Source organism: Chrysemys picta, chromosome 1, assembly GCF_011386835.1.
Source record: "Chrysemys picta bellii isolate R12L10 chromosome 1, ASM1138683v2, whole genome shotgun sequence".
NCBI classification, from domain to species: Eukaryota; Metazoa; Chordata; order Testudines; family Emydidae; genus Chrysemys; species Chrysemys picta.
In genome coordinates this window covers 40,056,492-40,072,453 of record NC_088791.1, presented here as the reverse complement: position 1 = coordinate 40,072,453, position 15,962 = coordinate 40,056,492, and positions in this window count along the sequence as shown.

The window sequence follows — 15,962 nt, the reverse complement described above, 5'->3', positions numbered from 1 at the left end:
TAAACTCAAGATTTAACTCCATGAGTCTATCACTATAAGGTATATTTTCTAAACTTTTAATCATTCTTGTGGCTTTTTTCTGAACCCTTTCCAATATATCAACATCCTTCTTGAACTCTGGACACAGTATTCCAGAAGTGGTTGCCCCAGTGTCAAGGAAAGAGGTAAAAACCTTCCGACTCAAGATTCCCCAGTTTATGTATCCAAGGACTGCATTAGCCTTTTTTATGTTTTCTTCCAAGTCATTGGTAAAAATGTTAAATAACATAGGGTCAAGAACCGATCCTTGAAGAACCCCTCTGGAAGCACACTCATTCGATGACTCCCTGCTTACAATTACATTTTGAGATCTATCTGTTAGCCAGCTTGTAATCCACTTAATGTGTGCCATGTTAATTGTATATCATTCTAATTTTTTAATCAAATTGTCATGCTATACTGAGTCAAATACCTTACAGAAGTCTGTTATATCAACACTGTTATCTTTATCAACCAAACTTGTAATCTCATTTAAAAAAAAATCAGTTTGGGATCTATTTTCCATAAACCCATGTTGATTGGCATTAATTTTATTACCTTCCTTTAATTCTTTATTAATCGAGTCTGGTATGAGCGGCTCCATTATCTTGTCTGAGATTGATGTCAGACAGACAGGTGTATAATTACCTGGGTCATCCCATTTACCCTTTTTAAATATTGTCTCAACATTAGCAGCTGCTTCGAGTGATTGTTTATGTGTATTCCACAATAGGTGTGCGTGCTCACCGCGTGCACTGGTGCTGGAAGTTTTCCCCCTAGCAGTACCCATAGGGGAGCGCCCCAGCAACCCCTGGAGTGGCACCTCCATGGCGCAGTATAAGGGGCACTGAGCGCTCCCCGCACCTTCAGTTCCTTCTTGCTGCCAGTGAAGGCGCTTCGGAACTGCTCTGCTCCAGCTTTGCTGTGGCTCGTCTCCAAAACTGCTTGTTCGTTCAGTGTATGGTGCCTGTAGTTAGTTTTAGTTAGAGCGCCCGGGCCGGGGCATGCCCCTTGCCTTGGGTTTTAAGTCGTGCGACACTTGTAGGTGATCTATGCCACTGAGTGACTGCCTACGCTGTTTGGGGGAAACCCACCTCTGCAATCACTGCAAGATTTGCAAGTTGTTTAAGCCTCAAACCAAGCGAGAAAGGGACATTAGGCTCTAGGCTATTCTGATGGAGTCGATCCTGACCCCGGCTCCGGCGCACCGCTCCGAGTCGGCACCAGCCACTGCAGTGTCAGTGCACAGCGATCCTTTGGCGCCATCAACTAGTCAGTACTGCTCCCCGTGGCATGATCACAGGGCATGCCAAGAAGGCTAGGAAGAGGCCTTCTTCACTGCGGCACAGGAGTAAACCTGGGACAGAGGCTAGACTCATGTCGAGCAGTCCTCGATCCCCACCGACCTCTAGGCCTCCGACTCAAGTCGAGCAGAGTAGCCCGGCCCATTCGGAGCAGGCCTGTCCAGATACCCTCCACACCAGAGGCCCTGCAGGCGGCCCAGGATGTTATGTCCATGCTGGTATCAGGAGCACCACCGATGTCAGTCCCGCGCTCCAGAGGCAAGCCGCCACTGGGATCTCCGCAGTCACCCCCAGCTCAGTACCGGTCTTGGTCGAGGGAACGTTCCCGACGCCATTCGCCACCCAGCGACCGTTCAGAGCAAAGTCCACGTGGATTGTCCTCAATGCCCACCAGGCTGTCTAGTTGGGTTCTGTCTGACCAAGACTTTCGGCACCACTCCACTTCAAGGAGCGAACACCGACGAGACTGAGGCAGACGACGCCAAAAGTCCTCATCTCAGAGGAGCTATCGCAGCCAGTCACGGCATGAATGTCGACGGCATCCCCGGGCACCGATCGGCCTCTCACTGTCACGGGCCCACTGCCGGAGCTGATCGCGGAGCAGCTGTTACCAATGGTACCGATCCTCCATGTCAGCATCGCTCCCGGCGCCGCTTCCCCGGGACAACAGCAGGTCGTATGTCAGCCTGGCCTCCCTTCATATCCGTCCATTTATGGGCCAGGCCAGCCAGGCTGAACAGCCAGTTCCACCAGTGCCACAGCAGGTGCAGTGGCACCGGGTCCTGTGGCCGGCCCAATTATACCAGTGGACACTGTGGCCCCCGACACAGCCCCCGGTGGGGGCTCGCTCGGTGGTTGGAGCCTCAGAAGGACCATCGGCCTCCCTCTCCAGACCTCCGAGGAAGCCTCGGACTAAAACAGATAGCTAAAAGCAATGCCCTAAATAACCTGGTGCTGGTATGAATTTGCCAGGTCTCCGAGTGGCTAATAAGACTAAATGCCAGGCCTGTATTTTTCCAGTAGTGAGGTTGCAAGTGAGAGTCAACACCAGAAACAGTAGTTGCATTTTCTCTCTTTGCTGGTTTTTTTCTCTCCCCTCTTGTGTTTGTCTTGTTTTGTCTTCTAGGAAATGTGATTGGACTGTAATAACAGCTCCAGCCCATCTCAACTAACTTATTTTTTCCACAAAAAGGACAGTAATTACCGTCTTTAATACTATCTAAAAGACTGTCAAATGGGGGTGTGGAGGGGGCAGTTTCCTTCTAAAAACTGTCCCCAGTGAAAGGGAAAGGGAACAAAGGGTTTAAATGAGCCTTATTTAATACCTTACATTTCAAATGCTTTAACTGGTTTTCCTTTTTTTCCTGCAACTTTAATAAAAGGCTAAAATGATTTTTAATAATGTTTGCCATGGCACTAAGCAGACAGAGGTTTCTGTATACCAAGCCCTGAACCTTGTTTAGCACTGTTGAATGTTCGACAGTGACAGGGTCATAACACCTTTGATTAACCCGTACATTCCATACAACAGAACTCTATGCCCCGTTGAGAAGGCTCTCTCGGGAAGAATTCATAGATTCCCAGGACAGAAGGGACCACTGTGACCATCTGTTGGAACCTTCTGTATAACACAGGCTATTGAACTTCCCCAAAATAACTCCTAGAGCAGAGCTTTTAGAAAAACAGCCAACCTTGATTTAAAAATTGCAAGTTTGGGAAGTTACAAGAGGAGAGAAGAAGCCATCTTGGCATCCATCACTGGACAGACACAAAAGGCCAGAGCTCTTGCAACCTGGGAAAGTATCTGGGAACTTAGTGTAAGTAGAAAAACCTGCTTAGGCAAAGATCTTTCATCCAGCAGAAACCAGCACTTTGTACTTCTGTGGAAAGTCCTGACTGAGAAAAAGTTTTGTTTTAAAAACCGTAATTAACAATACAATTTAGCTATTGCTAATTCTTGATTAAATGTGGGATATTTTTTTAATTTTAAAGTTATAGGATGGTGTTATATATGTAAGCATGCCCTCTCTGGAGCTCCACCCTTGTGGGAATTCCAGTTTAACCCTTCAAGGACTTTGTGACAGGCGTTGCAAAGGAATTTTTAAACTATACACACTTTTCATAAATTTGTAGAGTTTAAGGCCAGAAGGGACCATTACAACATCGTCTATGTATCACAGGCTATTTAAATTTCACCCAGTTACCCTTGTATTGAACCCAATAGCTTGTCTGGTTGAAGCATTTTTTCCAGCAAGGCATCTAGTCTTGATCTGAAGATATCAAGAGATGGAGAATCCACCACTTCTCTTGCAGTTTGTGAAAGTATTATATACTCCTAGACAAAGCACAAGAGAGACCTACCTAGGTAAAAACAACAAAGACTCTGCCTCAGTTTCCCCACCCATCTGGAGAACTCCAAGGGTCTTGGTGTTCTTCAGGGAGTCCAGGATCCTCCTGCCCAGTGTCCAGTTCTGGGGGTCTCTTGCTAGAGAGGGTCTCCCTTTAGTTTTAACAGCAGGTTTAACACCTTGACTCTTCCTGTCCTTCCCCTGGATTTTTTTCCCCATTCTCCAACCCTCTATGGACTATGGCTTCAACATCCCTCTCTGGTAGTCTCCATTGTCCTGACAGGGCAAGCTTATTCAATTGTTGATGGTCTTTAATGTCTGTTCCCTTCAGGGATGGATCGCCCAGTGCCAGACTCTTCCCTCCCCTTACACAGGAGTAATGATACAAGGATACAGTGACAGGCATCAGTAAGGGGATGAACAGCGTTCATAAACTTAAACTGGAATTCATAAATTCACATAGGCATATTTCCAAACTGTCAAACATCTGTGTGTGTGTTTTAGTCAGGCTGAAAAGGGGGTGAAAGCTCTCTGAGTCGGTTTCAGCTGTCTTGGACTTCACAGTGCCAATGAGCTTTTGCTACCAATCCCTTATAGCTCTAAGTTTTCCTTAAGCAGGTCATTTTCAGACACATTAGTCCGCAACTGGTCAGGCCTGCTGTGCCCCAGAGACCATGGGGACAGATATTGAAATGTTTCCTGCAAATATTGACTGAAAGCTCACTTAACTTCCATTTGCCATTCTGGAGGTTTCTAATTTAACTCCCCCATTCTTTATTTTTTTCATCTGACAAACTGATATACCAGCTGTCTCAGGAGTTCTGCCCTTAAAGGGTTTTGGCCATCGATGTGAATGATCCTGCTGACCACCCATCCAAATCTATATACCCTTGAAAAAAACTATTCTCTCTCAATGTATGTATGTAGAGAGAACTGTTATGTACTTTGTATATTGCTCTTTAGAAGAACAGGAATGTCTGTTTCCAAAGCTCAGGGTTTCTGGCTGCCATGTCCCCATCAGTCATTGGCAAAGTCTTGTGTTAATCTGATTTGTGAACAGATGGGTATGACACTGCTAGTGAAGGGCCAATCTAGCCAGAATATGTCCTGCACTCAGGTCACCACACTAGATTTCTGCAGGGTCAATCATCGTTCTTGCCTCTCCATTTCATCTCATTTTCCCATGTGGATATACCAGGCAAACTTAGCTCCTGAAGTTTTCCAAGCTGCCTCTTATGTAAGCCAACCTCCTCTTATGGGACTGCTTGTGTAATGGCATGCTACTCTGAAACCTGTATTATACTGTTCAGTCACTAGATGGAGCTATAACATACTTTATTTAAACCAACCTCAGCCATTCCTGGCAGAACCTTAAAGGATCTTAAAGCGAACACATCTAGTGTGTATCTCTATGGGAAGGAAGTTCTGTAGCCAGTTCATATCTGATATGGAAACCTGACCTGCTAGTAGCAGTCCTGCAGCCTGCCATGTACAAGGTATACATGACATGGGGTGAGAAGTAAACTAGTGCCAGAGAAGAACAGACACAGAAGGAAAACAGAACAAAGGTTGAAAAGGGATGTGGGGCAAGAGATGGGGCACAACAAATGTTGCAGGATCTAATAAGCGTGCTACCCTTCAATGCCCCTGAGAATTTCAACTTTGACAAACCCTCACAATGGACAGACTGGAAGCAGTATTTTGCAAGATTGGGAATTGCTGCAAAACTTCATAAGGAAACTGAAGATATACAGGTATGTTCTTTAATTTATGCTATAGGGAAGCAGGCAAAGCACATATTTAAATCCTTTGACTTTCCTGAAGATAGTCACAAAAATGCTTATGAAAGGGTTCTGGCAATGTCTGATGCAGGGCCGGCTCCAGCATTTCTGCCGCCCCAAGCAAAAAAAAAAAAAAAAAGCCACGTTCGCAATGGCGACCGGCAGCGGCAATTAGGAGAAAAAAAAAAGAAAAAAAAACGCTGTTTGGCGGCAGGTCCTTCGCTCCTAGAGGGAGTGAGGGACCTGCCGCCCCTGAATTGCTGCACATGCCACCCCTCTCCCTTAGCCGCCCCAAGCACCTGCTTGTTAAGCTGGTGCCTGGAGCCGGCCCTGGTCTGATGCATACTTTATACTTCCGAGAAATGTGGTTTATGAAAGGGCATGTTTTCACCAGAGAATTCAAGGACCAGGAGGAAAATGCTGAATGTTTCATAAGAGCTCTGCATGCATTGGCTGACTTTGAAATGAAACAAAACATGAAAATATCAGAGACAGGCTCTTACTGGGTTAACAGATAAAAATATTTCACAGCAGCTACAATTAAAAACAGACTTAACCCTTCAAATAGCAAAGCAGGCTGAACTGGTGAGGCAGCAAAACCAAGAACAACTTGGAAAAACAAGAAACTAGCATAGAAGTTGTTAGACGCAGCATGAGTGCTACAAGTCTCATGTGGAAAAATTCATATCCCAAGAGATGATGTGTCCAGCCAAAGGCACAAGGTGTAATAAAAGCACAAAATATGGACATTTTATAATTGTTTGATCACCAAAGCAGCCAGGGAGTTGACTCATATTATAGACAAGACCCATTGCTTCTAATATCTATCGCATGTGATGACAGTCTGCCTAGAGACTATTGACTTTAAAATTGACTCAGGAGCAGATGTCAGTCATCTCAGAAGGGATTTACAATCACCTTCTCCTCCTCCCAGAGCTGATGTCACCTGCCATAGCTCTGACTAGCCCTGGAGGTATTCTGAACTACCTGGGCCAGTTCAGCACAGAAACAACTTATGAAGACAAAATCTATGCATTCAGAGTGCATGTGATTAAAGACCAACAACCTTCTCAGCCACAGTGTATCAGCCGTGATGGGCCTAGTGAGAAATGTGGAAGAACTTGATGGAGGATTTGATGATATTGAACTTTTGAAAGGAGATCCAGTGCAGATCAACATAAGAGACAATGCTGAACCATACAGTGTACAAACACCCCTACCAGAGAGACTTTGGAAAAGACTAGCTTCAGATTTATGCAAATTCAAAGGACATCATTACACCGCTACCCTTGATATAACGCGGTAAAGCAGTGCTCCGGGGTGGCGGGGCTGCGCACTCCTGTGGATCAAAGCAAGTTCAATATAACGCGGTTTCACCTATAATGCAGTAAGATTTTTTTGGCTCCCGAGGACAGCATTATATCAAGGTAGAGGTGTTTCTGATCATATTGGAATATTTTTCCAGATATATAGAAACAAAAGTACTTGAAAGACATAACATATCACAGTGTTACCGAGAAATTGAAATGCACTTTTGCTCACATCGGTATTCAAGAATGACTAGTGAAGGACAACGTATCACAATTCACTGTGGCAAAACTTGTCATTCTGAACAGAATATGATTTTGATCATATTACTAGTAGCCCTCATTACTCATAAGTGAATGGAGAGGTTGAGAGATCAGTACAGACAGCCAAGAAAATCCTACAGCAGGAAGATACATTCCTTGTTCTTCTGAGTTATAGATCAACATCGATAGCAGCTATTGGATATAGTCTAGCACAGCTGCTGATGGGAAGATAACTCAGACCTACTGTTCCAACTTTGGAAAAGAAGCTAGCTCCAAAGTGGCCAGACATGAAGAGAGTAGCCAAATTGGATAAAAAAGCAAAAAGAACTTACAAACACCTTTACAACTGAGGTCACTCAGAGAAATGCCAGGTCTAGAAGATGGTGACCCTGTTTGTGACAAATGGATAGAGTAAAGGGATGGACAGTTTTAGCTGTTGTAAAGAAAAAGAATTCAGTGCCCAGATCATATACGATGTAGACCAACGATGATGATGAACGATCACTCGTTACAGACTATGATCATCTTCCATGGGAGTTATGGGTTCTCAGGTGGCTAATGAGGCCAATCCTTTCAGCTGAGAGAACAGGACCTGTTTTGGGAGGCGATGGTCTGGCCATCCGGACAACATGACCAATCCAGCGGAATTGCTGACGGATGATCATTGCCTCGATGCTGGTGGTCTTTGCCTCTTCCAGAACACTAATATTGGTGCGCCTGTCTTCCCATTTGATCTTCAGAATCTTACGAAGGCAGCATTGATGGTGCCTCTCAAGGACTTTCAAGTGGTGTCTATAGGTTGTCCAAGTTTTGGACTCATACAACAGTGTTGGGAAAATAATGGCTTGATAAACAAGAAGCGTGGTATCTGTTTGAGTGGCGTGATCTTCAAAAACCCTGTGCCGTAAACAAGAAAAGCTACACTGGCATAGCTCAGGCAACGTTGAATTTCTGCATCAATATCTGCCTTGGATGAAAGATGACTTCCAAGGTAGAGGAAATGATTGACACTCTCCAGTGCCACTCCATTGATGTTGATAGATGGGGAATGTACTATCTCATTTGGAGAGGGCTGATAGAGCACTTTAGTCTTCTTGATATTAAGTGTGAAACCAAAACATGCGTAAGCATTGGCAAACACATTCAAGTTAGTTTGAAGGTCTTTCTCAGAGTGGGCAAAGATTACGTTGTCATCAGCATACTGAAGTTCTATAATAGATGTTGTGGAGATCTTACTCCTGGCTTTCAGCCTGCTAAGTCTGAACAGCTTTCTGTCCATTCTGTAAATGATTTCAACACTAGCTGTAAACTTCCCGGCAATTAGGTAAAGAATGACGCAAACATGGTTGGAGTGATGATACAGCCCTGTTTGACTCCTGTTTGTACTTTGAAAGGTTAACTCTGGGAGCCAGTGCTGCTCAGATCAGTCACTTTCATGTTATCATGAAGCAATTTTAGGACATTGGATGTCCTGATAAATACATCAATCTTAGAAAGTACAGTCCAGAGGGCACGGCAATTCACTTAATCAAAGGCTTTAGTTAGATCAATAAGAGCCATGTACAGTGGTCGGTTTTGCTCCTGACACTTTTCTTGCAGCTGCCGTACTGTGAAGATCCTATCCATAGTTCCACAACATGGTCGGAAACCACTCTGAGACTCCGGTAAAATTTCTTCTGACAGGGGCAGAAGGCAGGTTGCAAGGATCCGTGCCAGAACTTTGCCTGCAATGGCAGGGAAATACCACGATAATTTTCACAATCCACTTTGTCACCCTCTTCAAGAAAGGGGATAATCAGGGCATCCCTCATTTCACTGGATATCTCCTCCTTTATCCAGATTTTAAGGATAAGCAGGTAAAGCTGCCAAATTAGCTCTGGTCCATAGTCTTTAAAGATTTCAGCAGGGATCCCATCTAAACCTGCTGCCTTGTTGTTCTTCATGTGCTTGGTGGCATTGTGTACCTCATTCAAATTGGGAGGATCTCCGAGCTCATCCCTAAATGATCGTTGAGGGATTTGCTCAAGGACTTCATCTGCAACCATAGAATTATGGTTAAGGAGAGCTTCAAAATGTTCTTTCCAGCAAGAATTAATGGCTTTGTTGTCCTTCAGAAGTGTGGTTCCGACCTTAGAGCGAAGAGGATTCATACCATGGCAAATTGGCCCATAAATAGCCTTGGTGGCACTAACAAAACCACATGTATTGTGGATGTCCGCAAGATGTTGGAGTTCTTGCGTTTTCTCAGTCCACCAATTGTTCTTGAGTTGTCTGGTTTTACATTGGACTTCCGCCCTCGCTTTGGCATGGGCTTCTCTTTATATTACAATTTATGTCGTTCTGCCAAGCACGAAATGTCATTCTCTTCTCATTAATGAGTTGCTCAATTTCAGCATCATTCCCGTCAAACCAGTCCTGATGTTTTCTGGTTTGGTAGCCTATAGTTTCCTCACAGGCATTGATGATTACTGCTTTCAACTGGCTCCAATGTTCTTCAATTTCTTCTGGAAACTCTGATGGGAGCTTTGCTTCTAAGACTGCTTGGGAATGGACACGCTTAATAGGTTCCTTCACATCTTGAACCTTCAACTTGCACCTGACCTGCTTCTTTTGCAGCCTCCAGTTGGGAGCCATCTTAATTTTCATTGTGGATCGAATAAGGTGATGATCAGTCCAACAGTCATCAGCATTTGTCATTGCTCTTGTGATGGAGACCAATAGCAGAGAGTTCAACAGAAACCGTCGACATCTACAGTTTGTTCCTCAGAAAGAACAATCAACAGAGCAAACTCTACAGATGGCAGATGCAGCACAAGAAGAAGGACTCAAGGATTCCAAACTGACCATAGCCAGTCATTGTAACTAATGGACAGCCAGATGACCAAGTTGTTGTGTGTTTGGGTCATGTCATTAGAAAACCAGAACGATTCAGAGATGCTTAACAGACTGATCCATACTGAGCTTCAAAGACAGCGTGATAGTGTACATTTTCTAAATAGTAAGAATGTAGAACTTAGAAGGAGATGTAATGGAATCCTAAGCTGTATTATACTATTCAGCCACTAGGTGGCAATTTGTGTAACACACATTTAATTAGCATGCTAGAGTCTTATTTAAGTTAATCTCAGCAATTTCTGGCAGAACATTAAAGGATGGTAGAGTGAACACATCTGGCGTGTATCTCTTTGGGAAGGAAGCTCTGTAGCCAGTCCATATCTGGCACAGAAGCTTGACAGGCTAATAGCAGCCCTGCAACTTACCGTGTAGAAAAATACATGACAGCTTGCTAGGTCCACTTGTAGTCTGGAATTTCCCGCAGGATGGGAACAGAGGGAGCAAATTATAAGGAAAAATTACTCAGAGTAATTCAATTTGTCAGAGTCCCTTCTATTATAGCCCTCCTCCCTTCCTCCCTTTATGTTATGGAAGATCCTATTTCAATTGGGAGTTGATGGATTTAAAATTTACTAAGGAGCTGGTGGACAGCGTCTGCCTTATATCCTCTACCTTTTGCTATTCCTTGTTTCCATGGTTCCTGGTATGTACTGCTATAATGTTTGGAGTCTGGAATTTGCTGCAGGATAAGAGAAAAAAAAGAGGAGGACTCCAAGAAACAGAATTACCTCTGAGTAATTTTCCCATCCTTGTCCCATGTTGGTGACATGGAGTTCTGCTCCACATACCACAGACAATGTAGTCGTTCGATGCGTAGCCTTGTCACAACCTGCTGCTCTGTATTATAGCATTGCACTCATTCCACTCATTTAGGGTCGTCTTATGCCCAAAGTATAGGCAATGTTGGTTACAATAAATATGTAGTTCTTGGGATGGGGAGAGGAACAAAACACCAACCATAACTAACTGGCTAAGCACCATTTAATTTGCTCACATATTCTTATATTCTTACTGCCTTTCAACTGATTTACCATTGAACCAGTCAGAGGAGAAGGGTTTTTTTTAAAGATCTCAACGCGCCTGCGTCTCTTAATACATTGAACACTTCAGAGAGAAAATCCAATTCTTCAGTGCAGCAGAGGACAATAGCTTTCAATTGCTTGTCGTAAGAAGAAGTAAAAAAATACCAGAAACCACACACTGTGTTTTTGAAATCCCTTTTTCAGTGCTCTAATTCTGACCAATGTTTCTGGCTTATTTAATTCTCCTCAAAATTGAAAGCTGAACAAAACTTTATTTTTCTTTAATCTATTACAACAAGAAAGGAGCACAATGAAAAATGTATCCTATGATACGTTTAATCTTCCTTTTCCCGTGGCTATGTCCTATTCAGCTAAAGATTGTACTCACCAGTTACAGGGCATGGATGCCAATCCACAGGATATAAAAAAGCTGCATATTTCCTGCTGCTGCGTCTGAGTCTGTGGTGATGCTGGCAATTGTAAGACTGCCTTGAGGGTGTTTCTTGGAATTTCATTGTTATGGATCCGGCTTGTTTCTTTGTCCTTTTCAGTGATTTTTTTATTTGATTTTCACCTTATGTTTCTCTGATATTTGCTAAAACACAACACATTCCTCCAAAAATGCAGGGGAGCAAACAATGGGTAGTGCCCAGATTATTCATGTGGGCCTTAATCCTGCAATGAGCTCCATGTAGGCATAGGGGGCTTCCAGAGCAAAGTTCATTGCAGGATTCTGGACGTGGAGTTCATTACACTAGAGCACAATCCTTTGCAAAATATAAAATACCTCCCCTATGTCTAAGTCAAACTATATCTAAAAACAAAAAAATCCTTCTAGTAACCCTCTGTAACACCCTTGACTTCCAGGTTAGTGTCCCTCATGGCTTCCTCCATAACTTACCCCCTCCACCATACCACCTGGGAAAGTTGGCAAGCCATCTATGCTAGGCTCCAGTGAACTGAGGCACTGATTGAAGCAAGTTCCAGAACCCCTCTATGAGCATGTTCTGATGCCAGCCCACACCCAATTATATTTATCTTAGCTTAGACAACTTGGATGATCACAGCCATCACATTGGGAGAGAGCCAATCTGTAAAGGAGATGAGAGCTAAACCAGTTAGGACTTTATAGGCCAAAACCAACACTTACCTCTCCCACCTTGTCTCTCTATTGGATTAACATCTTTTATTGGATCAGGTTCTGTTGGTGAGAGAGACAAGCTTTCGAGCTCTGTGTAGCTGGAAAGTGTGTCTCACCATCAGAAGTTGGTCCAAAAAAGTTTTACCTCACCCACCTTGTCTCTAATATATCCTGGGACCAAGATGGCTACAACAACGCTGCACACAGACTTAACCCAGTAATCAACTAGCAGCCAGTGCAAGTCATGGAGCACAGGTATCATGTGTAGTTGGGTGAAACACTGCCTGCTAAATGGGCTGTCTCTTTCTGCACTTGGCTGTAGTTTCTGGTTGGTTTGACAGTGTAGCCCCAGTGTAGTAGTTCTCCAACCCTGAGTTTAAAAAAAAAAATAACAATGTTAAAATTCTTGCTGCTGTAAAATCTGCCTTTAAGTAGAGAGAGGCCTCAGCTGCAACATTGGGATCCAGATCTGAACTTCTCCAAAGTTCAGAGTTGTTTGATATGAGGTTTAGATGTGGTCTCATCTCTCCTTTGAAGTGACTGAAATGTATCATAGGGACACCTAATGGCTATATTATAATATATCATTAGAGCTTGACCCAAAGATCACAGAAGTCAATGGAAAGACTTCTGTAGTAGATTCTGAAGCAAGCCATATACCCCACCCCCCCATGTATGGCTTAGTAAGTCAAACTCCATTATTTTTTCCTTCATGAAGGTGGTTGCTTGTTTACTTTGCTGTCTTTTTTTTCTTTTTAAGGTGTCCTTCATTTTGGTTCTCTTTTCTGCATTTTAGAGGCTAGAAATTCTACATGCGGGCTTTGGCAAGTTAACTGTAGCTGAAGCCTTTACTCTTTTTAAATCTATCTTATCATTACAGTTTTGGTGCTTAATGGTGACACAACTTTGTATACTTGCCTTATTTAAAATGGCATTTTAGAGAAGTAGGTTAGCCTCTGAAATCATTCTTTCTGAGGTCTGGGGAAAATTCATGCATTGCCTTCTTTGACTGGACTATCAGTACTACAATCTTATGATTGTGTAAGTGCTCATGTAGCCTTTGTTTTGGGTTTGGTTGGGAATTCATAGCTCTCTGGTGAAAAGAGGGCTTTGGGAGAAACGTTTCATTTGTTGTCTATCTGGAAAATGTTAATAGTTCAGATGCATCTCTGTAAAAAGAAGAGAGGAAATATAATTTACTACAATTGGGGCTAAGGTCTGTTCAGGCTATTCCTTTATAAACTTAAACCAAGTTGTGGTGATAGCAAACATTTCAACCATCCAATCACTTTAGGTTATAGCTTCTGTTTCTACGTGGTTAACCAGTCATATGAATAGCTGAGCAGATACTGAATACCGAGCCGGAATCCAATTTCACTGTCTCTCTTTATGGGGTTTTGGAGATGACAGAACACACAATGAATCTAAGATTAGAATCTGGCTTTAAATATTTAGACTACACATCACATGCACTTGGATTTTGTTTCAACTTTGAAGTAATGCCTAAGGACTCACATTCTATACTAGTTAAAAATTACAAATAAAAAGAATGCTGAATTATTCATTTTAAACTTTTAAGGGATTCAACTCAGTGTGTGTCTATGTCTGTGAATTTAGTGTTTGTGGAAGGCATGGGACTGCCAGCCCAAGATGAATTGTGCTTGTCCCCAGAATGGATATACCACATCAGGAGCCATGCAAGCTTCCTAACATTGCTGGGCCAGCATGCCTCATTCCCTACCTGGGGGATTGATAGAGGTGAGAACATAGTCCAGTCTTGGCTCTATTTGCCAGCTGATGTTGATTGGTTGTTTGTGTCAGTTTGTGATGTGAGCATCTGTCCACTGGGAAATGGACTGGCACCACCAAACTCATTCTGCTGAATTATGTACACATTGTCAGTCTGCATAGCTGCTTGATCTACAACTTGCTGTGAGCATGCAGTGATTGGAACATTCATCAAAGTGACTGGTCTTGCCACTCATGAACCACTCACCAATATGCACATTAGTGGGCTGGAATAGCTCTGTGAGCCACCTGTTTGGAAGGAATTTTGTATTTACAGCCCATCTACAGGAAGTAGAGAAGCCTAGGACAGATCTGTTCATTGCAAGGTCTGAGTCATAAGTAAAAATCTGAGAATGGATCCCAGGAGGTGGCCATGGTGCAAAACCCAGAGAGTGCTCTGATATTCCATGGTCAGGGAGCCAGCCAGTCTAAGGGCTACTCAAAATTATGCCTGCTATAGAGGTCCCCTAGGGACTACTCTGCTGGCTGGGGATTGATGTTAGCGCCTCATGCTCTGGCCTTGCCCCACCACGCCTCCTCCCTACCACCTGTGCCTGAAGGAGGCAGGTGGAGGGAGCAGGTGACATAAAACTGGAATACCAGGCTTTAAACTACAAACTGGCAATTCCTAGTTTGCCTTCTTAGGTCAGCTCTCTACCTCCTGCCAGGGGCCAGGATCAGTATGATTTGGTCCCGAGTCTGTGAAACAAAATCTCTCGCAAATCCTTGAGGTGGGACAAGAAAGGTGCCTAATAACTAGAAAGGTAGCCTAAGCATATATCTACACTGCAATTCAAATCCCATGGCTGGCCCGCCCAGGCCAGCTGACTCGGGCTTGCGGGGCTCAGGTTGCAGGGCTATGTCACAGCAGTGTAGACTTCCCACCTCGCAGGGTCCTAGAGCCTGGGCTGCAGCCTGAGCTCAAACGTTTACACAGCAATGAAACAGCCCCACAGCCTGAGCCCCAGGAGCCCGAGTCCCCTGGAAGGGGCCAGCTGTGGGTTTTTAATTGCAGTGTAAACATACCCTCAGAGCCTAACTGTAATGGAGAGTGTAAGGCTGATGGATGTGTGAAATCCTAATTCAGAGTTAAAAAAACAGAAAGTGAGAACAATGTTAAGAGGAACAAAGGCCAGGCAGATCACCATGAACCCTACATTCAGAGATCAGAAGGTACTAAAGAGAACTTTAAAAAAATCACAGAAATATAATACAATTCAGACTTACTTACTGTAGCTATTATAGGCAGATGCTGGTAAACATCAGTTCGTGTGAAAATAATTGGATTCAAAAAGAAGTGATACCAAAAATGAGTCAACAAGTGTATCTGCACTTCTATAACTCTCATCATCCTGGTGTCTATGTGCCAACAGAATTAAACAGTAAACATTCCAAGGAAATGTATGGGTCTCCCTCCCTCTCCACTAATAGATTGGAATGCTTTTGTTTTGTTGACTTCAGGCTGCGTCAGAGAATACATGCGGCTCATGGTCATTCTAATCTCTGCAAGTGATGAGTTCCATGGTTATGGTCAGCCACCGCAGTCGTTCTGTCTCCCTGCTCACAAATCTGATACTTGGAGCTGACATTTCCATTATGCCAGAGGAAGGTAATGGACATGAGTTTTTATCTCGTCACAGTGAGAATCACACATACAACTCCCTAATAATAGAGCTAGCTGAGTATACTATAAATTCACAGTCACAATTCTCTATACTTTGAAGACTGGTGATTTTTAAGAAATTAAGGAGGTTTCACATCATGCGCCTGTGTGTATTTTTTTTTCTCCCCCCCAAGTGGATAAAAGGATCAAATTACACAATTGAGCAAACTTCCCATTAAACTTAATGAGTGTTTTGAAGAGATTTTAAAATGGAGAAGACAACCAAAACTAAGGATGGAAAGGCTATCATATTAGGTGGAAAAACAGAATATTTAATGTAAAGTTAAACTGCCCACACTGTACTTTAAGAATATCTGTATTGATATTCATATAATCACATTTATTATTCTAAGTATGTCATGAGCACAGAGAAACCCAAGCTGCAGAGTTTGGATACAGATATGATGTTTAAAGGTGTTCTGGCCTGTGAC